This window comes from Passer montanus, unplaced genomic scaffold (assembly GCF_014805655.1).
Source record: "Passer montanus isolate IOZ18808 unplaced genomic scaffold, ASM1480565v1 scaffold28, whole genome shotgun sequence".
Classification (NCBI taxonomy): Eukaryota; Metazoa; Chordata; class Aves; order Passeriformes; family Passeridae; genus Passer; species Passer montanus.
In genome coordinates this window covers 1,609,143-1,633,430 of record NW_024367483.1, presented here as the reverse complement: position 1 = coordinate 1,633,430, position 24,288 = coordinate 1,609,143, and the positions used below count along the sequence as shown (strand labels likewise).

Below are 24,288 nucleotides of genomic sequence, written 5' to 3'. Positions count from 1 at the left end.
TTTTAAAGTAAGTGGCTGATTTTTTTTTCCCCCTCACAATTTCTATGCAAATATGAAAAATAACTTTCATAGAATGATCTTTATTTTGTTTCAATGGCATGGATTTCAAAAGCTAACAAACTAAGACCAAACCCAATGATTAAGCCCAGATATTGCAGCAATCAGCACCCACTGTTATTCAGCAATTCTGTTCATCTTGTTATTAACACAGGTAAATACATACAGTACTTCTGGCTTTATGTTCCTCTTCCTTTCTTTCTAAAAATGTCCTTTATTTTTATGGTCACCACCTGTTTTTTCCTCCCTCTCTTTCTCTTTTTTGGGAACACACTTATGTTCTTTTACCTGCTTTATGATTCTTTGTCTGATTCTCTCAGAACTTCTTTTTTTTTCCTGTCCCTTTAGCAGATGTTTCTCTCCTATGCCCAAATTCTGGTTGCTTCTCCTTTCCATTTCTCATTTGTTTTCTCTCTCTCCTGCTGGCAGACAGATGGGGGCTTGCTGCTTGGCACTGAAAATGTTATGGAGAGGGTTAGTTCCCATCCCACTATGAGAACAGGCTGTTCCTGTGATATTTCTTTGCAAATAGAAGGAGAATGCTCTGGAGTACCAAATGGCACCTTCCTGGGACTGCTCTATTTTCATGACATTCTGAAAAGTCCTCCAAGAAGTTTATGGAAAAATTTGATATAGGGATGACAGCCTGGATTTGAGCCCTTTTGTTTTGTTTTCCACACAATTGCTGCTGTCATGTACTTGATCTATTCAGATTTTTTTTTTTTGGGGTGATGCATTGAAAGACAGATCTGGAAGAGGAGCTGGCTTGTGCTCTTCCAGTATCAGCCTGGAGTTCTCAAAACACAAAATGTTCTTCCTCTCAAGAAATAATGCATATACATTCTGTATATGTTGAGCTGGAACTCTGTCTAAGCATACATCAGAGGCTTGTCTCATATGCTGGTTTTTATCTGAGCAGCCTGGCATTAACAAGCATCATTCTACCCAGGCACATTCTATGGGAAACTTCTGCCACTTTTTAAATGGGAGGTAAAACAAATAGTGGATTTTTTTTTTATAGTTCATATGAGTTTGGTTTGAAAACTAAAATAGAACTGTTCCCTAAGAGTTGTTACAATTGATGCCTACAACTGAAGAGGCACTGAGAGAGTATCTTAAGCAAGGAGGAAAGTTTTACCTGCAGCTGCTTGCTCCTGAGTGCTTACCCATTGCCAACCTTCTTGAAATAAGGTCACTATCTGAAACAAAGATTGAGAATTGTTGTAAAAACCAGACTCAGGAGGAACCTACAAACAGCATCACATTGGTTTTCATATGCAGATTTAATTTCTGACTGAGAATGAAGTGCTTCATCTGACCTCTAAAAAGATGAAATTCAATATATTAACAACCTCATTGTTCCAACAGACTAAAATACTCCATAGACAAGGATCACCTTTTTATTTGTATAGTTGCTTATTACCCATGAGCTAGTTGATTACTAGAAGAAGTATCTATTTTCTTTTTCCTTTTCTCATTCAGTGGTACTTTGGTGTCTGGGATGTGAACTTGGGATGTGCTCACCACTCTTACTCAGCTGAGCAAGAGCGGCAAAACTTCCTTTGTAGTACAGGAAACCAAGCTGCTCTTCACTGCTGCAAAAGCCCACAGAGGTAGAATTTTAGATTTCCAGCATGCAGAACAGTTTATAGATTTTATCATAATTCCAGCCAAATTTGCTTCATAAGCGAGAATGACTTCACAGACTCATAGAAAAATTTAGGTTGGAGAAGTATTTTAAGGTCGCTGAATCCACTGAGTCATGTCCCTGGGTGCCACCTTCACTGACAGCAGGCAAGGAGATGCACCAGGTGAAGATGACCACCAGAGAACCTGTTCCATGAGATGAAGCTGCTCCCATGCTTCCATCCCTTCTGCTCCAGAGCTGCACATCAAGACAGAGCTGTGCTCTGCTCTGCTCATAGGCAGTTTGCTGGTTCCCCATTCAGCTTTCAAATCCCCATGAGTGGCAGGCAGAAGCCACACAATTTGCAGCTGTCCTGGAGCACAGAGGGAGCACAGAGCCATCTGTGGATCAGCTCAAGTCCTCAGCCCAGCTTAATGATGCCTTTAGAAATCAATAGAAGTTGCATAGAACAGCATTTGGGGAAGGTTTGTGGAGTCCAAAACTGCCTTTGCTCTCCCCTTTGTTAAGCACTTGGCAGTTTTGAACATAGACTTAGAAAAGGCAATTTAAGGAGTTTGTATTCATCAACCATACAGCAAAAAATGGGTTATGCCACTGTATATCTCTGTAAGAAAGAGGACATCATTTATATGACTTACACTAATTATTAAATGGTCCCTTTTTACGTGCTCTTCAGTATGGTGTTTCAGTGACACCCATAAAAGCAAAATATTTTTTGTGTTTCAAATTGCTATTCATTATTAGAAGCTGTTCCTATTATTTTCTGAAGACACACCAACAAAAGCAGTTACACAACCCAAGCCACAATGCAAGTTTCCTGGAGTCACTCAAAACCCCTCAGAAAGGAATTATCCTAAACAATTCAGCTTACATTTCTAAAGTTTTGATAATTAACTGTTACTGAAGTATCAAAGGAAAAGAATCTCATGCTTATTCTGGTAGCAGTTCTGTCTTACATTCAGAGCAGAATAAAAGCTTCCTTTTTTCCCCCAGCTAACTGTGCTCCCACTTGACAAATCATTAGATGTAATAGATCAGCTTCCTCTATTTGCTGCAGTAGTCCTGAAAAGTGGAAACTATATCCTATTCTTTTGCAGGGATGTTCAAGCAAAAATTGATGCATAAGTTTCAAGTGGCAATTAGGAAACAAAAAAAAAAAAAAAAAAAAAAGAAAAAAAAAAAAAAGAACATGCATAAAAAGGTTTCTAAAAGTTATTTACTGCTTCTTGAGATAATGGTACATGAAATGTTGCAATTCAAAGAGAAAAATGCCTTTAAAAGGAATAAGAGAAAGATTTTTTTTTTTTTTGTATTAACTCAGACTCATTTAAAAAAAGTTACTTTAGTGCCCAGGTGTCAAAGTCACAAAATCTTTTGAGATCCGAGTCACTCAGATGATTTTGCTTCAAACAGTTCTTAAATTTCCTCAATTTTCAGATATAAAATTACTTATTACCCATGATCAAGTTGCTTATTATCCATGAGCTAGTTGAGTACTAGAAGAAGCATCTAAATTTTCTTTTGGCTAATAGCAATATTTCTTTATTCCTAAATATATATATAGATATATGTATAGGAATAGTCTCCTTGTCTTTCTACGATAGGAAATTCTGATATGGAACAGTCCAAATCCTGCATTTTCCTATAAATGTTTCTATTCATTAAGCATTAAAGAAAACATAGAAAGGGGAACTGGTCTTATAAACCGACTCTTATCAGCTGTGTATGATGGAGGGCTGACTTCCCCAGTTTTATAGCATTAACCCCCCTCACCAAGATAGATCCTCCAATAAAACCTTCCTAGGAAAAGTAATAAAACTGGGCATCACTGGGCAGTAGAAACCACTGGAAGGGGAAAATTTGCTTGCAATAGGAATTTACTCCCTTCATTCAAATTTTTCTGCTATTGCAGTTCACAATCAACTCTTCACTCCTTCTCCACAGACATTTTAGCCTGAGGTGGATGTGGGACAATCAGGATAACTGCTGAACAAGAATTAACAGAGATAATTAACTGAGAGAACAAGATAATTAACTGAGATTGCTGACACATAGACTCGTACTGCCAAAATAAATAAATAAAAAAGCCAAACCAGGTGATGGCTATCTGAAGTTTTTTGTATTCTCAGGTGGATTTGATCTCTGTGATGAATCTGAGCTTGTCTTCAAGCAAGCTGCAGATAAAACTCCAAGTTTGAGTGTGAAGGTGTCTATAAGCAGTTGTTTTAAATGAAGAATTATCAGAAAACATAAAAAAAGGAAGTGAGGAGTGCATGTGAAGGCATGAAAGGAAGATGAATTTTTGTGTGGCCTGGTGAGCATTAAAAACCCATGGATTGGGTGTTTTTCTGTGATCTTCTGAAGTGCAAATTCAGTGTTTAGCTCATAGAATTAAAAATTATATCCTTAAAGTGAACCAAGGGGATGTATGTTTTTCTACGTGGTGCTGAGAGCAAAGGGGTGAAGGGAGATGTGACTTGGCCTTATTGTTTAAGAATGATTATAATAATATTGTCAGAAAGATTCCAAGAGATCTGTTTGTATGTGTGATATCTCGAAAACTAAATATGCTGACACTTGGTACCATAAATTTGTGTACTACAAATAATTTAAATAACAATTTTAAATGTTGGTAAATTCTACTGGTTACGTAGGATTGGGCTGGAAAAGGGCTGAATGTTGATAACCAACTTGGTAAGAAGAGCAGTACCCTATTCTCTTAATTTTCAAATACCTTGCCATCAGAATACAGCAAAAGTAGTTTTGTTACGATCTTGATAGAAAAAGGCTTAAATGTTTGAGCACATGTTTTTGGAATTTTTTGGTTTTTTTTGGATGGTGGGAGGTTGTCTTTCTTCAGACAGAGGGTGACAAGTAAAGGAATCCATAAAATGAAAAGCAGGGAGAGGAAATTGCAGCCTTTGATTCTCTCACTTTCCTTTGAGTTCGAAAAGATCACAAAAGCAGTAAATGGACCACTCACAAATTCCTTTTCTCTTTCAGCTCTGCGTTGCTTGGAGAGCTTTTACTTTCTTCTGACCCCTCTGTGGCATCCAAGACTTGCAGCTGTGCAAATTCCACTTTTTAGATTGATAAATTGCACCTAACAAAGTGTTAGGATGTAACTGAGGAGAGAAACAGAAAAGCATAAATTAATAGGAAAAGTGAGTGCACCCTGACACCCTAGGAAATATAGTGGAAAATTGATCCATATTATGATTTTTTTTTACACTTTTCATGTTTTGTTTATTTTTTTTTTTCACTAAGAACAGAAATAGTGATGCTATTTCTTTTGGCTTTTCTAGACTGTGGATTTGGAAGGGAAATGATGAAATGTGGTGAGTAGGTTGAGGTGGAGCAGCACTGTAATATGCAAATGATTGCCTTGGTTATATCATCTTGCTTTCCTTTAGTCACTTGTGGCAAAATAAGATTTCTTGCAATGCTGACTTTATTTTCATGGAGAAAGTGTTTAACTCTGTGGGTGGTAAGGGCTGAAGGGCAATTTACACCTCACTGGGCAGTCTGTGTCACTTAACTTGATATGATCTTGTCATGTATGCAGCACCTTTCTAAAATTTGAGGGACTTCTTAATGTTATCTATTCCTGCTCTGTATTAATTTTTATGGGATTGAAAAAAAAAAATCAAGATTTTATGTTTTCTAACTTATTCCAAATCATTCTTAGTCTCTTTCAATGGTTTAAGCATATGAAATGTTCTCAATTCCCATTTCAGTGAGATTCTGTGGGATGACAGGAAGGAAAATTTATTCATCACTGCGCTTAATTTCTATTATTTGCTGGGGTGTCTTATATTAAAGGTAATCCAGAATCTCATCCAATAATGATCTGAGCATGTTCTGGGAGTTCTACTTTTTTGTTTTTTTCAAGTGTTCCCTTCCAAATATTTTTTAAAATTCTTGTCAGCAGCCATGACCTGTCTTGTAGGTAGCTCTGAAATCACTTGGTTTCTTTAAAAACTCCAAATGTTTTCCATTTATCAATATAGTCCTCATAGCTGGCATTTCCAGGGTCCCTGTCAGGAAGACTGGCAGAGAATTGACAAGAAACTCTGGTGAGTTGAGGGGGGGCCCCTGTGGCTGTGTCTTGGATTCATTCTCACCCCCCTCGTTATTGCACATTGTGAGCAGATGTGAGCTTTGGAAAGCTTGGCTACCAAAGGGTGGCATGGAGTAGCTGTGCTTGATTCTTTCTGTAGGTGTGGAAAAAGGCACAGTGGGAGTAGGTGATAGTGACAGGATGGGTTGGGAGGAAATGATTGTAGCAGTCTCTGCTTCTGATAGAGTTTTCAAGTCAAAAGGATGTTTTTATTCCACTTTTCTTCCTCTCCCCTTTTTTTTTTCTTCTTTTTTCCATGGTTCAGATTATGTGTGAGACAGATGCTCAGCCTCCAGCCACCATCCTCCTGTGGCTTTCAAGCCTCCAGTTTGATTGAATATGAGCACAGCAATGCTTTTTCTCCTCGAGACAGTCTGACAAACTCTCTTTGTGTGCACGGTGCACTCGGTTGCTCTGGTAAACAGAGTTGTCTTTTTATCCAGATGTCAGGAGAAGTGATGACTTCCTCACAGTGCACCTGAATTGTACCATATCTCATTCCTCCAGGGAAGCAGAGGCTACAGATGTCATCTGATATTTCTTTCAGCTGATTCAGAAATGTTTGCCATCAGGCTAAGGCCAAATTCTTCCTTGTTGTGGAAAAACTGCAGATAACAGCTCTTATTCAAACAATTTTTATAATATTCATGTGGTGGGGCTCTCAGAAAATGCTCCCACCTCAAGTGAGGCATTTTCAGCCACACAGGTGTGCAGCAGGGCAGAGAGGATTGCAAGAGCTCAAGCTCCCTTGCCACAGCCTTCCCAGCCTGAATTTGCTGGCTGGGAGGGAGGTGATACTTTTAACCAGCTGGGAGATAGAACAGATTTTCATTATTGTCTCAATGGTGAATGCGAGGAGTTTTGGTTTGAGGATTTTTGGTTGTAATTTTTAAATTATAATTGTAATTTTTAATTTTTTTTCTCAAAACCAAAGATGAGGTCTCTTGTATTCAGAGTGCTCTTTTCCATGAAAGGAAAAGATTTTAGTGTTATTGTTAAGGTGTGAGCATATTGCTAAGGAATACATTGCTGAGAAGAGAAGTCTAGCAAGGCACACAATTGAGACGACAAGCACAACAGAATCAGGGGTGTTGAAAGGACTTTGACAGTTTTCATTAGCAAAGTTGTCTGAGGGAAATGGCTCCTCTGCCTCCTTTTGGCTGTGAGTCAAGGCAGTGTAAGGAATGTTACCTTGGGCACTGAGCCAAGTCACTTTGTGGCAGCATTTTAATGCAAAACACGTTAAAGCTTTGACAGAAATTAGAGAATATCAGTATACCTCCTATTTTAAATGTGGTGTTCTTGACTTGGAACTATTAGAACTAACTGGGAAGAACTATTAGAACTAACTGGGAGGGTGACCTGTGGAAACTTCTTAAACTAGGCAGTCTTACCATCCAAAGTCTGCTGGACAGTGATATTTGTTTTTAAACTGGAGCTCTGTTTGAAAATGGCTTTTTCCTGGGAAATCATCCTAAGTACTTGCTGGCTGGTACTTTGTGCAATAATACAGTTAAAAGCTACAATTACCAGAGTGTCTCACTGAATGAAAGGGAGCATTAAATCTACTGATATAATTTCAGGACAGCCTTCAAAGGTTCCTTTTATTTCCCTCAGTCATTACCCTGAACTCATAAGCCAATGATGCAGCTTAATGACATGACTGAAGACACCTTCTAGTGTATTCATGGTACAAATTGCTATAAATAGAATAGTTTTATGCCATAATGCCAGCACCTCTCAGATATAATTCTTGTCCACCAGAACTTCAGAATGGTGGGAATCCATGGTCACTTATTGTGTGCATTCTGGAATATCACTGTGGTGATTCAGGGGTGACTTTTTCCCTACCTAAGAGTGTGGAGAAATGCATTTCACCTCAGCATGACTTTCATTTTCAGATAGCTGCTTTGGAAGGGAAGGCATGAACATCATGGAACTGATTTGGTTACTAAATTCTGTTAAGATGTCACTGATTTTTCACAGAAATTGGGTGCTTTACTTTTTTTCCACCCCTAACATTCTGATTGCACTCCCTGCTTATGTAACGTGCATATGTCTTGCTATGCATAATTTTTTTCCCCATTGGCTGATTTTTTTCCCTGACAGGCTTCATAAACTTGTACATATTTTAGAGCTTTTGCTGTGAGGCAATTTAGTTTGCACTACAAATGCCTGACTTATTTTCAGTTGTTTGGATCTCAGGTTTAAATTTGGGCGTGGTATTAAAATATAAATCTGTTGGGTAGACACTTGCAAATTCTGTCTTATGCCGTGAATATATGAATGTGAAGCACAAAATATTAAACCTGAGCTACTTCCCCTCTCACTTTTCCCTCCCTGTACACCATACACACCAGAGATTTTTGTCCACTTAATTGCAGGAGGAATAGAATGGGCATAATTCTGCCATCAGCATGAGTTTTCAATTGGACTGTCAGCTCTTGCCTTTCAAAATCAAGGGTCAGAGCATGAAATCTGCATCTTTTCAGGAAAATGCAATTCCAGTTAATCTAAAGAGAAAGAAAAAGATTAGCCACTTAAATTTCTGCTTGCTTTTTTATTGACCACAATTGGCTGTGACAGAGCAAGATTTGCTCAAGATGGATTCTGTGTTGCAGTGAGCTTCATGAGAACTTTGAATTTTAAATTTACTTTCGTTTTTTTTCTCAGTGTTAGCAGGCAGGATGTCTTCTGTGAAATGTAACTGTGGCTTAGGGTAGCCTTTCTGCTTTGAGTGAAGTACAGACAAGGTTCTAATTGCTGGCACCCATATGTCACTATTTTTTTGTGCCAGGACAGCAAGAAAATGGGTGAAGACGTCCCAGTGATTTGTGCTGCACTTTTCAGCCTGGTTTTGGTAATACACACAAAGCTGGCAATGTTTTTCACAGACTTCCTTAGGTTTGCAATATCTGTGAGCAAAAACCACCTCAGTGTCTGGTGTCTGACTGAGCTTCAAGTACTTTGCACAGCAGATTCTCCCTGGGGTAAACAAACAGGTGCCACAGGCTGAGGTTTTCTTCACAGCTCCTTGGAACCTGAGGATGTTGCTTGGGTCTAGTTATCTCCACATCACAAACTGTGTTTCACAAGACATTTCACCAAATTCTCTGTTGTGGTACTGCTGTGCTGCTATTTTATGGGGTTGATGCAAGTCTGATGGGAATGAGGGGAGATATTGTATTTGCCAGGTGACCTGATGTTGGAAGGAATGATGAATCTGACTCCATGTTCTCAGAAGGCTAATTTATTATTTTATGATACTATATTATATTAAAGAATACTATACTAAACTATAGTAAAGAATACAGAAAGGATACTTCCAGAATGCTAAAAAGATAATAATGAAAACTTGTGACTCTTTCCAGAGTCCCGACACAGCTTGGCACTGATTGGCCAATGAGACAAAACAACTCACACCAGAATCCAATGAAACAATCACCTGTGGGTAAACAATCTCCAAACACATTCCACATGCGACCACAACACAGGAGATGCAAGTGAGATAAGAATTGTATTCACTATTCTCTGAGGCTTCTCAGCTTCCCAGAAGAAAAATCCTGGGCGAAAAGATTTTAGAAAATATGAATGCAAGAGAGAGAGTCTGTTTGTGATGCATTTTCCAGTCATACTATGAAATGTGAAGCTGCATGGGACCCCACTAATGGCAAGACTGTAGTGCCATTCTTGGACATCTTTCCAGGTTTCTCACCTTCACTGTAGCTCTCATCTGATTTAAAAAGCTGTTTTTGCTAGATCAGTGTCTCTAGCAGAGAATATGTGCTTTTTTTCTTTCACCCTGTTGGTGTGGTAGTGTCAAATGAATCTCCTCAGATGAAAAACTAAAAAAATATGTTAAATGGCAGCTCAGCTCCTCAGAAGAGCATTTGGTTACAACTGCTGGCATAAGCTTGTCCTTGCAGCCTTCTGCACTTAGAGATGCCACTGTAAATTTCCCTGTTCAGTGAGAGCACCCATTGTAACAGCACTTTCTACAAAGACAGACTTGAGCAAATGCAACAGAAACTTTGCATTTGCGTCTTTATGACTTAATGCCTTTAAAGCACCTATTTTTTTTAGTCAATTACTTGTTTTCTTCTTTTTATGCCCAAGTACTCTTTTGTTGTTTTTCTGATGTGGAATCTTTTATACTGGAAGTCCATTCTTTTTTTCTTTGTTCTGTGAAAATGTGTTGTCCCAATTCAACTTCTTAAGAGCTTCTTTTAGTGGGTTTGTTTCATTCCCTGCTGTGAGGAAGTGCTGTAATAAGAGATTATTTTTCCGAGGATGATGGTGCTTTTTGCTTGAAATGGCAAGGCTAATGAAGGTGCTTGATATTAAATGTACCTGGCAACTCCAGGTGGTGATGGGAGGGTCTGTGCTCCTGTGGTGGCTCATGAACCCTCTTCAAGCCTCATGATCAGGTTGTGATTGACAATAAAACAGTAGAGGCCTGAATAGGATATGTGCTCAGCTTCTTCTGTGGAATAATGAGGGAAAATTCCAAGAGAGGAGGCTTAGAGGGTTGTTTGAGCTTGTGTTAGTTTACAGTGAACCTACAAGGAAGATGACCTCTTGGGTATACCCAGGGAGATCTGGGGTCAGACTAGAAGCTCTTTCTTTCTTTCTTTCTTTCTAGGATCTTTCTTTTTGAAGCCTGTTTTCAGTTTTTCCATGGCCTCAACACTTTTACATATTTATTGCCAGGTACAAACAGATCTTTCTGGAGCTCTTCTTTAAAAACAAAAGAAAACCCCTTGCAGTATGCAGGGACAAACCCAAATCCTCAAAGCTGGAATGCCAGTCATGCTGCATAATGTCAGGGACTGATCTCCTAGAGCACCTTGTGCAAACTCTTTATTTCAAGGAAGGGGCTTGACTGAATATCCAATCTTCTTCACATCATTCTACCTGACTAAACATTTTTTTTTTCCAAAACCCTGGTGATAATAAGTGTGTTTTCTTTACTGGTTGTCTTCCCACTGTGTTGCCAGTCTTGTTGCATAAAATAACCAAGATTGTACTAGAATTTAGCTCTTAAAAGAACTTCTTGGATTTTTTGTGTGTGTTAATATTTCATCTTCCCCTCCCCTTCCTTTTTTGGATGTCATAATCTACATTTGGCATTGAAGGAGTAAAACACAGAAATATGACAAAAGCGTCACATTCTTCATTTTTCAGTGGGTGCATGACAACTTGGGGACTATTTTTTCTTTTTATTTCCCTCACAACTTGCCTTTTTGTTATAAATATGAAATGACTGAACATAATGGCTCTTTCCCCCACTATTCTAAGCAGTATTGAGGTAAGGAAGGTATTGAGTGATGCCTGCCTTGTTTACTTTTACTGGCTTATAGGTATTTAACACACATTTGTAACCATATATGCTTAAGAATTATTCTAATATTTCTTGGTTTAAAATATTATGAAAGGAAATAGCCTAAAAAAGGTAAAATACCCCGATTTTTCTCTGAAATGTCAGTGTGCCAGGTAATTCTTCATGATCAAATAGAGTAAGAACAGAGAGCCTGAAGTATTTTAGTCTGAGTGGAATTCATTTGTTATGTAAATTAAGTGGGAAAATTGTGCAGATGTGAGAGAATAGGAAGTTTCACATTCTAAATCCAGCTTCTAATGTCATTGCATGAGTTCATCTTTTATTGAAAATTTTAGTAATTTTCTGTTAAAATTGATAACAGGTGTGTAGGAGAACTTCATAATGAAATGACTAAAGATTTTGCACTGTAAATCTACATGTATAGAATTTAAATATATATAATATTATATTATTTGACTGTTCCTTTGACTTGTTAATTATTTGAAGTAATCAGAGCTCTGCAAGACTTTAGTATCTGCATTCCCTAATAATTTCCAGCATGTTTTTATATAGTGAGCTGCATCTCCTTCTATTTATTTAAAACAAACTGTTCAATCACAGCTCCCAAGTCAGGAAATCTTTGTAAACTTGACTGTCAGAGCTTAGCAACTTTCAGGAATTTGCTTAAATGTGTATCCCCCTAATGATCTCTCTATTTCTGACTCTGCATTTTGCAGGCTATGTAGAATAGACTCTATTTAAAGTATAGACTAGATAGGATTTATAATAATGTCACCTGACCTCTTCCTGTAACTCTATAGGGCTGAAAAATCTGAGTCAATCAGACAGTAAATGTTTGTTACTAAAGCAATGACTACCCATAAATAGAACTAAAGTGGAAGCTGTGTATTGTAGAACTTACCAATGGTTATTTCAACAGGTTTAATGGTTCAATTAGTTCACAAATTGGTTAACCACAGCAGGTTAATCAGTGTTTCAGTGTCACTATCCTACCTCTTCTTTCCTTATGATTTTCTCTTCTCTCTCTCTTTTAAATTTTTATTAAATTATGGAAAGTATTTATTTATGTTTGAATACAGATAAACCCCTAGAGGTGGTTTTGGGAGATGAAGCTTCAGAGGATGGAAAGATAGACATTTACATTTAAAGTGCAAATTATTTGGGCTAGTGGGTTGTTATGTCTTCAGGGCCATTTCTGCCAGTGTTTCTCTAGATGTGACACATGGGACTGACTTCTTCAGCCTTAATAAAGATGAAGGTTAGCAGAGCATGAAACTTTACAAACAAGTTCTATTGATATATGTTGAAGATTTCACTCATTTCCATTTTAAGTGGAAACCAGTTTATAGCCTTGTAAAATGGAGACTCCTAATAATTGTTTTGAGCACTAAAAATAACTGATATGGCTGCAGAGCTACACAGCATTTCAGAAATGCAAACTAGGAGATAGCCTGAAACTGCTCTGAGGTTAAACTGCAAAACACACACATAGTCTTGGAATAAAAAAACAATACAGTGAAGGAGAATAGGAGATGGTGAGGAAAAAGAAAGTAAAAAAGGTTTGTTTGTTTGTTGTTGTTAAGCCTGAAACTGCTCTGAGGTTAAACTGCAAAACAGAGACATAGTCTTGGAATAAAAAAAACAATACAGTGAAGGAGAACAGGAGATGGTGAGAAAAAAAAAGTTAAAAAGGAGTTTTTAAATTTTTTTTTCTCGAAATGAGAGAGCATGTATGGAGAAGGAATAACCACTAAGAGCAGAATATGTAAAAATAAAGATGCAACAATCAATGGATCCTCCTTTTGTGTTTTTTTTTGTTTGTTTTGTTTTCTTGAAGTGAGAGAGCAGTTATGGAGAAGGAATAACCACCAAGAGCAGAATATAAAGGATATAAATAAAGAGAATATAAATAAAGGCGCAACAATCAATGGATCCTCTAGACAACAGCCGAGGGTTTCTATCCATAGTTTAGGAAAGTAAAATTTGAGATACAAAACCCTTGAGGATGATGAAACTCAAGCTGGCATAATAAACCTACATAAACAACATCAATGAAGCGTGTGGAAGAAAGGGGAAAGTAAAATTTGAGATACAAAACCCTTGAGGATGATGAAACTCAAGCTTGCATAATAAACCTACATAAAAACATCAATGAAGCATGTGGAAGAAAGGGGGAGAGGAAGGTAAGAAATGAGGATGCATTTTTCCCTAGTCTTAGGGGAAGGGAAGAAAAGACATTTGGTTAAGGCAGACATGTCTGCCAAAGTGAGAAGGAAAACTGAGTGGTATTGAAGCTATCAGCTTGAACAGTTTGAGCAGTCAGTCTGCAGACTGCCATTTGCATATTTGATGCTTTTTGGTTTTTTCTGCTGTATCAGTGGTATTTTCCTCTTTCTTGTTCAAGGTAGGTGTGGAGTTAGATTCAGGTTATTGATATCTGCTTTGACAGTTCACATTTGGCACGATTAGCCCTTTAATGGAGTAAGAGAAAAGTTAAGAAAGGCTGAAGGGATGCATTTATGTTCAAAGAACTTGGAATAACCCCTAAAATCCCATTAGTGTGTATCCAAAACAACAGAGAGAGAGACTGAAAAACACATTTGACTCTATGCCTTCAAATATTAAGTGTATGTTGCTCTGCTGTGCATGGGAGTTCTGGGAGAGAGGTAACAGCAAACCTGTTCCCACAACCTTCCATCAGTGAAATATGTCCAGAAGGATCAAAGACAAATAATTGACCCAAGGCCTTCCGGTGCAGACTGGTAACCAGTCTCTAGCCATGGTGTCTGTGAAAGTTTGTAGGTATTTGACAGGCTTATATGAGTCCTACAAGCTCCTTTATATTATGCTGGCCTCCTGAAGGTCCTTTTGGGCACAGGCATGGCCTCAGCTCACACACATGGCCATTTGTGGCTGTCACCTTGTGAGGCAGAAATGAAATGTGAAAGCCCTGAGGCAGGAAGCCTTGGGTGTTTGATGCAGGTTTGGTCACTGAAGGGAAAAAAGGTGAGCCAAACCTCCTTCCTTTTGTAGCAACACAAGGAGGAGACTCCCCTGCTAATATAAAACTCCAAAGATTGCTAAGAATGTCTCTGATATTGGTAAGAAACTTGAAAGAATGTAAATTATTTCACTGGCATTCTCAGGTGGGACTGACTAGGTCTCAAAAAGTCGAAATCAGCATAATAATCAGAAATGCCTGTGATGAATATTCTGGATAGGGTGGTGGGCTGATGGTTTGGGGGTTTTGTTTTTTGGTGTGGGGTGTTGGTGTTGTGTTTTCTGGGTCTTATGGGTTTTTTGTTTGTTTGGTTTTCTGGTGGAATTTGTCTACTTAAGTCACTTGTCTCAGTGATTTCTGAAAAGCAGTAGGAAGTGTGGAGCTGCTACAGATGGTTATGCACATGCCTTCCTCTGCTGTGTAGGCTTTCTGCTCCTGTCCAAACTATCTCCTGAGCTTTTTTGGGGGGGAAAAAAAAAGTTAAAAAACCCTCTTCTGATGAAATTTCTGTATTTCTCACATCAATAATTCATAATGTTCATTCCCTTGCTGCTCTGAAGAAAGGCATAGGAAGAAGGAAGATTGAGGTAGAGGGAGGTGGAGAAGCAGGTTATTTTAGGAGAAAAGGACTGAGAGGTAATATAATCTAAAAGTGGATTGTAACTGCTCTCAAACTTGTCTTTATTGCCCTGAAGCCTCTAAATTATCTTTTCATAAAAGCCTGCTTCTGTAAGATGTGTGTTCTATTCCCTTTCTGGTCAAGAGGTCTCAGATTTCTGTGCTGCAGAATGATTACTTTGACAATCGATAAGCTTACACTAATCCACCTGTGATTTCCCATCTGAAATTATTTACTTACTGGAAGTGTCATGTAGATGACAAAATTGAGCTGAAACTGGAAGAGTTCTGTTAAAAATGCATTTATTTCCATTAGTTCTCTCTGAGAATTTCTTAGACCTGAGCCTTTAAGAGTTGTGGTGCTCCAAGGAGCTGCTTCTAGTGGGAAGGCGCATTCGAAGCTGGCGAGTGGGAGGGAAACTTTTCCCTCAGTTCTCAGGGAGAACTGTGTGACTGCTGATGTACCAAGTGATCCTTGCTCCCTGGAGGCTTTGATCAGGTGATGCTTCCTTCACCCTCCCTCAAACAGGTTTTCCGGGGAGAGAGGTGTGTGTGATCCCATTTCCATGGCAGTGTCGCTCATCACAGGCTGCCTCAAAAGCCTGGCTCGCTTCCCTTTGGCTGCTCTCTCCACAAAAACTCCATGCCAGTGTTTCTTCATGGAACTTAAAACTCCAGTGATGCAGAGTGGGCTTAGATTTGCTAGGCCTATATCCAGGAACTGAATGTCAGTTAGGAGAAGTGTAGCCTGAGCAATATTTGTTTCTTGAGAAAGCATTGTTACTTGGCTTGTCCACTATAATACTTCAGAGTGAAGCCCTGAATGGAGGAGAACCCTCAGGAAGTACTGAGTCCTAAATATTTGCAGAATGTGGATTCTCAGACTCTGCTTTTCTGTTCCAACACTGTGGTTTTTGTGAATTTCTATTTCTGTCCCCAACGCCATAACTGCCCTTGGTTAAGGGCTTGATTTCCACTAAAATGTTTGGAGTCAGGAATCTGACTGATTCCAAACACTGGTCTCAGTCGGAGACCATTGTTCTTCTCTGGACTTTCTGAGAATTACCTTGTGGATAAACTGAATGTTTTCACATAGCTCAGCAAGCCATTTTTGACAGAAAACCTAAGACTTAAGACTTAACTCAGTTGGTCAGAGCATGGTGCTAATAACGCTGAAATTATGGGTTTAGTCCCTCTGTGGGCAATTCACTTAAGATTTGGACTTGATGCTCCTTGTTGGCCCCCTCCAAATCAGGTTTTCACAGAATATTCTTACTTTCTCTAGTTTCTGAGGGTTTCAAAGTAATCTCTGGCAAATTTTAATGTTTCAAAGATGAGAACAGCATTTCTCTCCCACCTTTTCTCCTTTCATGTTCTTGCTTGAAGCTCTTTTCTTATATTTTGAGGATTATCTGCCTCTACCCCCTTTCATCACAATTTCTTTTTCACAGGCAAACTATAATGACAAACAGGAGAGCGCTTAGGAGAGTTGGGTGAGGTGTTATTTTTCACTCTCACTGGTTTATTCTGCTTGTCTTGAGTGGTGATAAAATTATTAATGTATGAGATCTGAGATGTCTGGCTAACAAGTTTATTCTAACTAAAAGAGCATTCCCTTTAACTGCAAAATGTTTGGGATTGCTTGCAGCTGCCCACTACTGCACTGAACAGTAACACTGTGTGTGCCACTCCTACAGGCTCAAAAAGGAGCCATCTCAAGATGTCACACTAGCTGCTTTTGCCTTTTTAGAAGTTCTGTTTTCCTTTTGTTTGTGTTGGTTTTTTGTTTGGTTGGTTTTCCCCTTCTGAAACACTGTATAGGTTGGGGCTTTGAAATCACTTGGCAGAGAAAAAAGGAACAGAGGGGGAAGTGCTCTTCATGTGTTCTCTCACTATGATCATAACTAAGGAGGCTTTTGTCTGACCTGCCCTGAATTATATTTTTATTTGGAGTGCTCAGACCTCCAGCACCTGAAAGTTCAGTTTCTCCATTTTTGAAAAGTCATTAATAGTCTGATGTTCCAGAGAATATTTTGAGAAGTTGGTTGAAAAATGTTATCAAAGTGGTAGTAAGACAAACTTTCCCTGATTTGCAGAAAAATAGAGGGAAGATCATGTATTTTCCATCAGTATTTGGGTGTGAAGGATAAAGAATGGAAAATAACTGGTAGGGTTTCTGAATCTGCTATTTTGGACTTGCATTACCATGACTTATTTGTAAATCAAGACTTATAGACCAAATCTCCCTCTTTCCATCTCTAAGACAAATCTTGGATCATAAGAATTTTGCTCAGGGCTGAAACAAGCAGGGAAAAATCCTTCTGTTGCAGTCCTGGGTCCATAAACAGGTTTCACCTGTCTATAACTTGATGAATGAAAATGTTGCTCTGAGCTGGGATCGATTCAGGATAAAGCAAGCCTTGCTCTGGGCATGTCAATACAGTTTAAAATATGACTTCTTTCAGCCAGAGAAATGCCAGGCAAGATACTGCTGACATCTAGAATGTAAATAGCTTTGCTTTCATACAGAATGTGTCCATTCCACACTCCCTTCTATGCAATTTTTATGTCCCTGACACCTCCCTGGACTCGTGCATTTGTTGGAAACAAGGTTCATTTACATTACCATGGATCACCAAGTAATCCACCCTTCCTTGTTATTTAATTTCAGGAACATCTGGCTGCTTGGAGGACAGTTCCAACACTGTTGCTGCCAGTTCAGCTTGAATATAACTTCCTGCCATTCCAGTCAAAACCAATATGAATAATTTTGCACATAAATCCATTTCAAATTTATTTAGCATCTGTCCCAACACTCCTGGACCTAAATGTTGAGCTTAAACGTAGTGAGGCTTTAAAACTGGAATCTTTATCTATAATTGGTTGTAGGAGTTTGGGGTTTTTTATACACAGTTTAATGAAAGAAGACATGAAGGAAAATCCTATGTTAGTTGTACTCCTGCATCCCAAACCTATAGAGGTAGGTGGTTTTTTTTGCCTTTGCAGAATTTCATTAAGTTCAGGTCAGTTTGCAATCTACCTGCCTGTGTAACAGTGGAGAACCAGAGATTTGTTTGTTCCATCGTACCTTGGATTTGAGGGAAATTATTTAAAAACCCAAAATGAGAAAACAAGTTTTAAAATCTGTTTTAAAACTAAATTTGATTGAATATAAGTTATTCAGTGGTTCAGAAAGAGAAACACAGAACAGAAAATTAGATTTGTTGAATATTTGTGAGTCTTTGGGCTTCTCTAGGACTTGTGTTATGGGAGTTGCATACAGCTATAAGGATGCCTCTCTTAGATACTTCTAATGTTTTATGAACTGGATTTTTTTCTCTGTCACTATTAGCATGAAATAAACCACCTCACTGTTAGGGGTGAGTGTCAAAGCTGTGCATATGGAATCACATGCTAGAAATGAAATGAAACAAGCTTTAAGTATATGTTCCTGTGGGAAAAGAACTTGAAGAGAGAACAAAATCTAAGGGCATTTCTCTCATTCTGTATTTTTATGCTTTCTGCTGAGAGGTGTTTTGGGGAAAGCCAACAGGAACAGTTAATATAAATATGCCAATACTCATTGAAAAATCCTCATTTCATCATTTCACTAATCGTGTGCTGGAGAAAACAAAAGCAGTTCTATGACTCTTCCTAGTTCTTAAAAACTGCTGTGTGTGCTGAAAAGAGCCCTAATTTGCAGACTGAAAGCAGAACATTCCAGTTCTGGGTATATTTTTTAATCACTTACAATTTTGACAGGGTTAGCCTGGAGCAGAATGAAAATAAGTGTTGAATTCACTTCTTGTGTAATTTCTCAGAAGTAATCAGGTGTTTTCCATGCAAAGTGAAGGCGAGAGAGGAGAAAAAAAAATGTTCCAACATCTCCTTAAATTGGGGTTTTTTTTGGTATTTCTTGTGTTTTTCCTTATCATAATTTGGACAAGTCATTATTAGAAGGACTTCACTGTAATCCAGTCAGTGGGAGAAAATACTGGGAGATGTACAAAGGCAAAACACTAAAACATTAACAGAATCTAACAGAATTTGAGCTTTTCATAATGAATCTTCAGAAATATCTTCTATTCAACTCATTAAAGAACATCAGAACTTGAAAAGAAATGTAATTATGTTGTTAGGTTTCAGTGTTTCACACAGAATTGCAAGAAAGCTCAGTGGCCATTGGTTGAATTTACATTAAAAACCTTTGAAATTAAAACGAAGAATTCTACAACTGAGCTTAATGATGCTCAAATACACTTATTGCATGCATGGGTTGTAAGAATAAGATCTCTGTTGGAATTTTGAAATCATCAACAACAACAAATCATCTTTAAGTGAAACCTATTCATTATACTTTAAATTAGGTCATGGGGCAAAAGCCAAATCACCAGATCATATGTTTAGAGTGTTTTTTATGACTCTCAAATCCAGATCCTCTGGGATGGATCACAGTGACCAGCAGACCTCTAGAAACTTCTCAGGTTGCACATTTTATTTTACATAACAGCATCCTTAAATAAAGTCTTTCACATCTATTGGAAATGTCATACTTTTAAATTACTTTTAAGCGCTTTCTTTGGGAAGTGTTTCTCTGTATCCAGTTTGTTTTTCTATAATTTCTTCAGGAATTTTTTGGTAAATATTTCAGTAAAAAATTCTTTATCTCTTTGGTGCCATATCAGAGAGCTCTCTGTGGAACTCAACCATGTATTCTAAATTTGCTACAGGCAATAAAATATTTAAAAACAGGGTGGAAGGGGGGAAGTAAGTTACCTTAAATATAATTCTGAAAAGAAACAACTTTTATTTTTTTTCAGCCTACCCATAAGGCTGAAAATACCAAGAGCATAAAGTTCTGCTGAAAATATGTAAATTCATGTGGTTGTATGCATTATGAGATGAACACGCTTCTCTTTCACCATTATCCTTTTCTTTCCTCTCCACCTTTATGTGAACTCTTGACTGTAATTCTGCAGGACGTGTGAATTAAAAGAAGCTTTTTGGCAAAATACCTAAAAGTTAAGATTTTTTTGAATGCTCAAGCTCTGAAAAGCAGTGCTTATAAAAACTTCTGCTGTTCAGAATTCACTTTTTCCTCCCCTTTGGATTTTTATTGCCTCTGGACAGGCTAAAGCAGTAAGGCCTAAAAATGAACCTTCTTTTGAAACAAGCAAGTATTATTGAGTGCTTCTAGGGCACAAGATGATGTTATTCTCTAGATCATGTTAATTGAGATATCCTTATGCCAAAAAACAAGTGCACGTGCTCTTGAGACTGTATTACAGACTGACCAAACAAAAATCTTTGTACATATTACAACATGAGGCAGCAAGATGCAAAGGAAGGAAAACCAGAGAAAGAAGCATGAATGTTTGGGTTTTTAAAAATTTCATTATTTTTTTAAAAAATTGTTGTTGCACTTGGTGAATTATTTAAAACATGTTTAATAAAATGAGTTAACTTAATTTGCAATGAGCAACAGTGGTTGGAGAATGGGAATCTTTACACTGGATAATAATGAGGAGTGGCTGCCTAAGCTTTAAACTTGCTTCATCCACACTAACTTGATTTTCTTGACATGCTCTAGATGCAAGATATTTTCAAAGCTATTTCCTCAACAGCAAAATGTTTTTATAATGAAGCACTTGTAAAATATTGCAGCATGAACTGAAGATCACAGTGCTATGAGAATATATAGACATGGGGGGAGAAAACCCTGCAATTTCATTCTCTTTTTGGTGGCAGTATGTAGGACTGGGTTATTTGATTGCCTCTTCTTCCACACCTGATATTCATTATTTTCATTATTAATATAAACCTGTGTGTCTATTCAGATGTCATTTAATAATATTTTGCTATAACATATATCTTGATAGGTTTAATTTTTGTCTCACACTAAAGATGACTTTTTCTTTCTTTTAGCAGTACTGTTCCTCATTTATTACTTTTTTTATCTTCAGTGGGTGGAATTGTTAACTCTGAAGTTAATTTGGCTGTGTAAGCACGTACCACACCGTTCTCCTGAAGTGTGGATCAGAGGTACGATTGTTAGCTGCAAAACTAAAAGGACTTCAAACCCTAAATGGTCTGTGTATGTCAGCAAAAAGTTCTTAGATGCATCAACCAATAAGCTCTTGTTGAATAAGCATTTTGTAAAATGGTTTGTGTTGGAAGGCACCTTGGAGATCATCTCATTCCAACACAGACATGGAATCATACCACTGTCCCAGGTTGCTCAAAGCCCCATCCAGCCTGGCCTTTGACACTTCCAGGGATGGGCATTCACAGCTCCTCTTGGGCAACCTGCTCCAGAGCCTCACTACCCTCACTGGAAAGAATCTCTTCCTAAATCCTAATCTAAACCTGTCCTCCTCCAGCTGAGGCATTTCCCCCTTATCCTGTCACTCACAACATGCCTGTGGGAATGGACACCTGCAGGTAGCTTGGTGACCATCAAACCACAGCTGAAATGCAAAAGAGATTTATTTCATTACATCTCTAACGACACTGGGCAGCAGAGACTCCTCAGTTCATCCAGGGGCTGCTGGCTGCCCCAAATTTCAAAGAGTTTTGTGCACACCTGGTTTATCACAAGGTTTTGACTTTGTGATTTCTCTCTCCCAGCAGGAGACTCAAGCTTGTGTTTCGGAATGTGTTATCTCCACACAGGAATTCCTCCTCTCAAAGCAGGCAGAGGATGAACAACAATAGGTATAATGAAGGGAAGGTTTCCCACAGCAACATTTTTAGCAATCTCAGCTGCAAGGTAATTTAGAGCAAAACTTCTCCCTCTTCACCAAATCTTCTGCTTTTAACCCTTTCCTGCCAATGATGCCCTGGTAAGATCTTGTCTTTCTTGTAGCCTCCTTTGGGTGCTACAAGAAGGAAGGCTGCTATAAAGTGTCTCCAGAGCCTTGTCTTTTCCAGACCAAATGAGCCCAACTCTCCTGTTTCCATAGAAGAGGTGTTCCAGCTCTCTGATCAGTGTTTCCAGTCAGTGGGAACTTCATTGGACTGCTGTGGCTTCTCAAATGTGTTGCATAGTGCCTTAACCACTTCCTCAGGCCATTCCCTCAGGACTCATGGATGTATCTCATCAGGACCCAAGGATCCGTGCATCTTTAGTTCCTCAGATGTTCTTGAGCCTGGTCTTCTCCTGCCACAGGCCTGTCCAAGGGAGATGTTGCTGTCCTAGTGTGACATATCCAAGTCCTGTTCTCCCTCACTCTGGAGCCACCTCAGGCATCTGACAGTAGTGAAATGGCTCTGTCCTGATCAGCCTGGGAGACCAAGGATCCTTCCCATGCCTGGCAGGCCAGCAGTGGGTGCTCCAAAGCACTGAGACCCTGGTAACACCTGTGCATCCTGTTCCTTATGGCTGCTGCCCTGGAGATGAGGATGACAAGCTCTCCAGTGCTCCTGGAGGAGGCATTCCCTTGGTCTTGTCATTGTCATCCACCAACAAGTGACTGATAGCCCTGGGCACCTCAGGTGATTGATGGTTCTGTTCCTCTCCAGCAGCCTCACCCAGCCTCTGCTCTTCATTCCTCAGTTCCTGCTGAATACCTCCAGCAGCTTCTCAAGAACTTCCCCTCAGATGCCTTTGGCTGCCTCCAGACCATCCCTGGCAGTGGGGGCACTGCCTTTTACCCTGCCCTGGGGCACTCTGCTGCTTTGCAGGGTTCCAAGAGGAGCTGATGGAGCCCTCCCCTGCTGAGCCCTGACCCCAAGAGCTGAACTGTGCTGATCCCATTCATCACCTCTCCTCCAGCTGCACTTACATCAGCTTTCTGCTCCTTGCATCAGATCAATGAATATTCCTGCTGGAAAGAGGAGTGCCTCTGAAATATCTGAATTGACAAGAAGCCTGAATGCAGCAGTGAGAACTGTGGGGCAGGGTGAGGAGAGGCGTTCACACTCCTTGTAGAGTGGAGAAATGTGCAAAGAATTATTAGAAAATTATTTTCTTCTCTGTGGTGAGGGCCTGAAGTGATACCTTTAAATCACTGGCATTAAATCAGTAAGTAGGAATAGAAATGACTCTTTCATCTCTACTGCATATTCACCTCACATTTGCTTATCACGAACTATCAAGCATTAAAGACAGTATTGCCTTTATTTAAGAGTATACCAGAAATCATATGACTACAGAAAATGACATGGGGGTAATCTTTAAATGCTTCTTTTTGCTCTGAACTGATAATTTCATTTTATCCCTCGTCTTTATTAGCATTTCACAAAGTGCTGGGTAGAAATGTTTAGACAAATAAACCCATACTCAACTTGATTATGTCTAGTTATATCTTGCTGCTGCATTGGAAATGCTGCTGAGATTATTTGTGCCCCTAGATCCTCTGCATGTTGAATAATACTGGCCTAGGTAGCAAGGAGAATGCTGTTTTGTAGGATGCCTTTCAATCTTATGTGACATCACTTGCAGCAATTGGTGTTACTTTCCATCACCATTTGCCAGTTATTTTAGCATGGTCTTCTTTTGCCAGGTTCCCTGAGACTTCTGCTAAAATCCAGATGAATTCATAGTGTCTTCCTTTGTCTGCCCAGTCTTCCACTGAGCTGTAAAAACCTTTCAGGATCGATTGTGCTAGTATCTGTTTCTCAGATAATTTTTTCTTCTCTTTCTTGTTTCTCTGTAAGTTCCATAGGGAATGCTTAGAAATATGGGCTTTTTTTTTGTTTGTTTGTTTTTAGTTTTTATGCTTACTTAGTATTGTGCCTATATTGCAAAGTAAGTTCAGAGGCTGAAATACATTTCTGAGTCATCAACATGAGCATTAAGACAAAGAATTTTGGAGCTACCTAAGGGATCAAAATGCCGAGGTCCCACTAAACTGAAAAGAAACAAAATATCCTGATTCTTTAGCATCACTGATTTGTGTAAAATGTAATAATTAGCCTAATGGCAAAACCATTTCTTACTTCTCATTAAATTGCATTTGTGTCAGCAGGAAAGGCTTTGAGTTTTTTGCACACAAAAAGGCCGTATGCTATAAAATTTTTTTCTTTTTTTTTTTTTTTTTTTTTTTTGGTGTATTTTTGTTTTGTTTCTTTTTAGTTTTTATGCTTGCTTACTTTGCAATACAGGCACAATACTAAGTTCAGAGGCTGAAATGCATTTCTGAGTCATCAACATGAGCATTAAGACAAAGAATTTTGGAGCTGCCTAAGGGATCAAAATGCCGAGAAATAGAAACAAAAGAAAAAGAAACAAAATATCCTGATTCCTTAGCATCATTGGTTTGTGCAAAATGTAATAATTAGCCTAATGGCAAAACCATTTCTTACTTCTCATTAAATTGCATTTGTGTCAGCAGGAAAGGCTTTGAGTTTTTTGCACACAAAAAGGCCGTATGCTAAAAAAATACAAAGTTCATCCTAAAGGTCTTGTTTCTATTTTGCCTTTGTATCAACTGGAACTCTGTTTTGCAAATGTTAGCACATTAGAAGTCGTTCCCCTGTTTATTTTTTTTCTCTTTGTTCCT

At 38.6% G+C, this 24,288-nt stretch overlaps 1 long non-coding RNA gene across 1 annotated transcript; it reads left to right on the top strand.

The window, feature by feature from the left end:
- Positions 1–3,857: 3,857 nt before the first annotated feature.
- On the top strand, positions 3,858–20,828 carry LOC120504076. Its single transcript, XR_005627927.1, has 4 exons — positions 3,858–4,019; positions 4,709–4,869; positions 5,011–5,043; positions 20,749–20,828. It is a non-coding gene; the product is annotated as an uncharacterized LOC120504076 (long non-coding RNA).
- Positions 20,829–24,288: the final 3,460 nt, after the last annotated feature.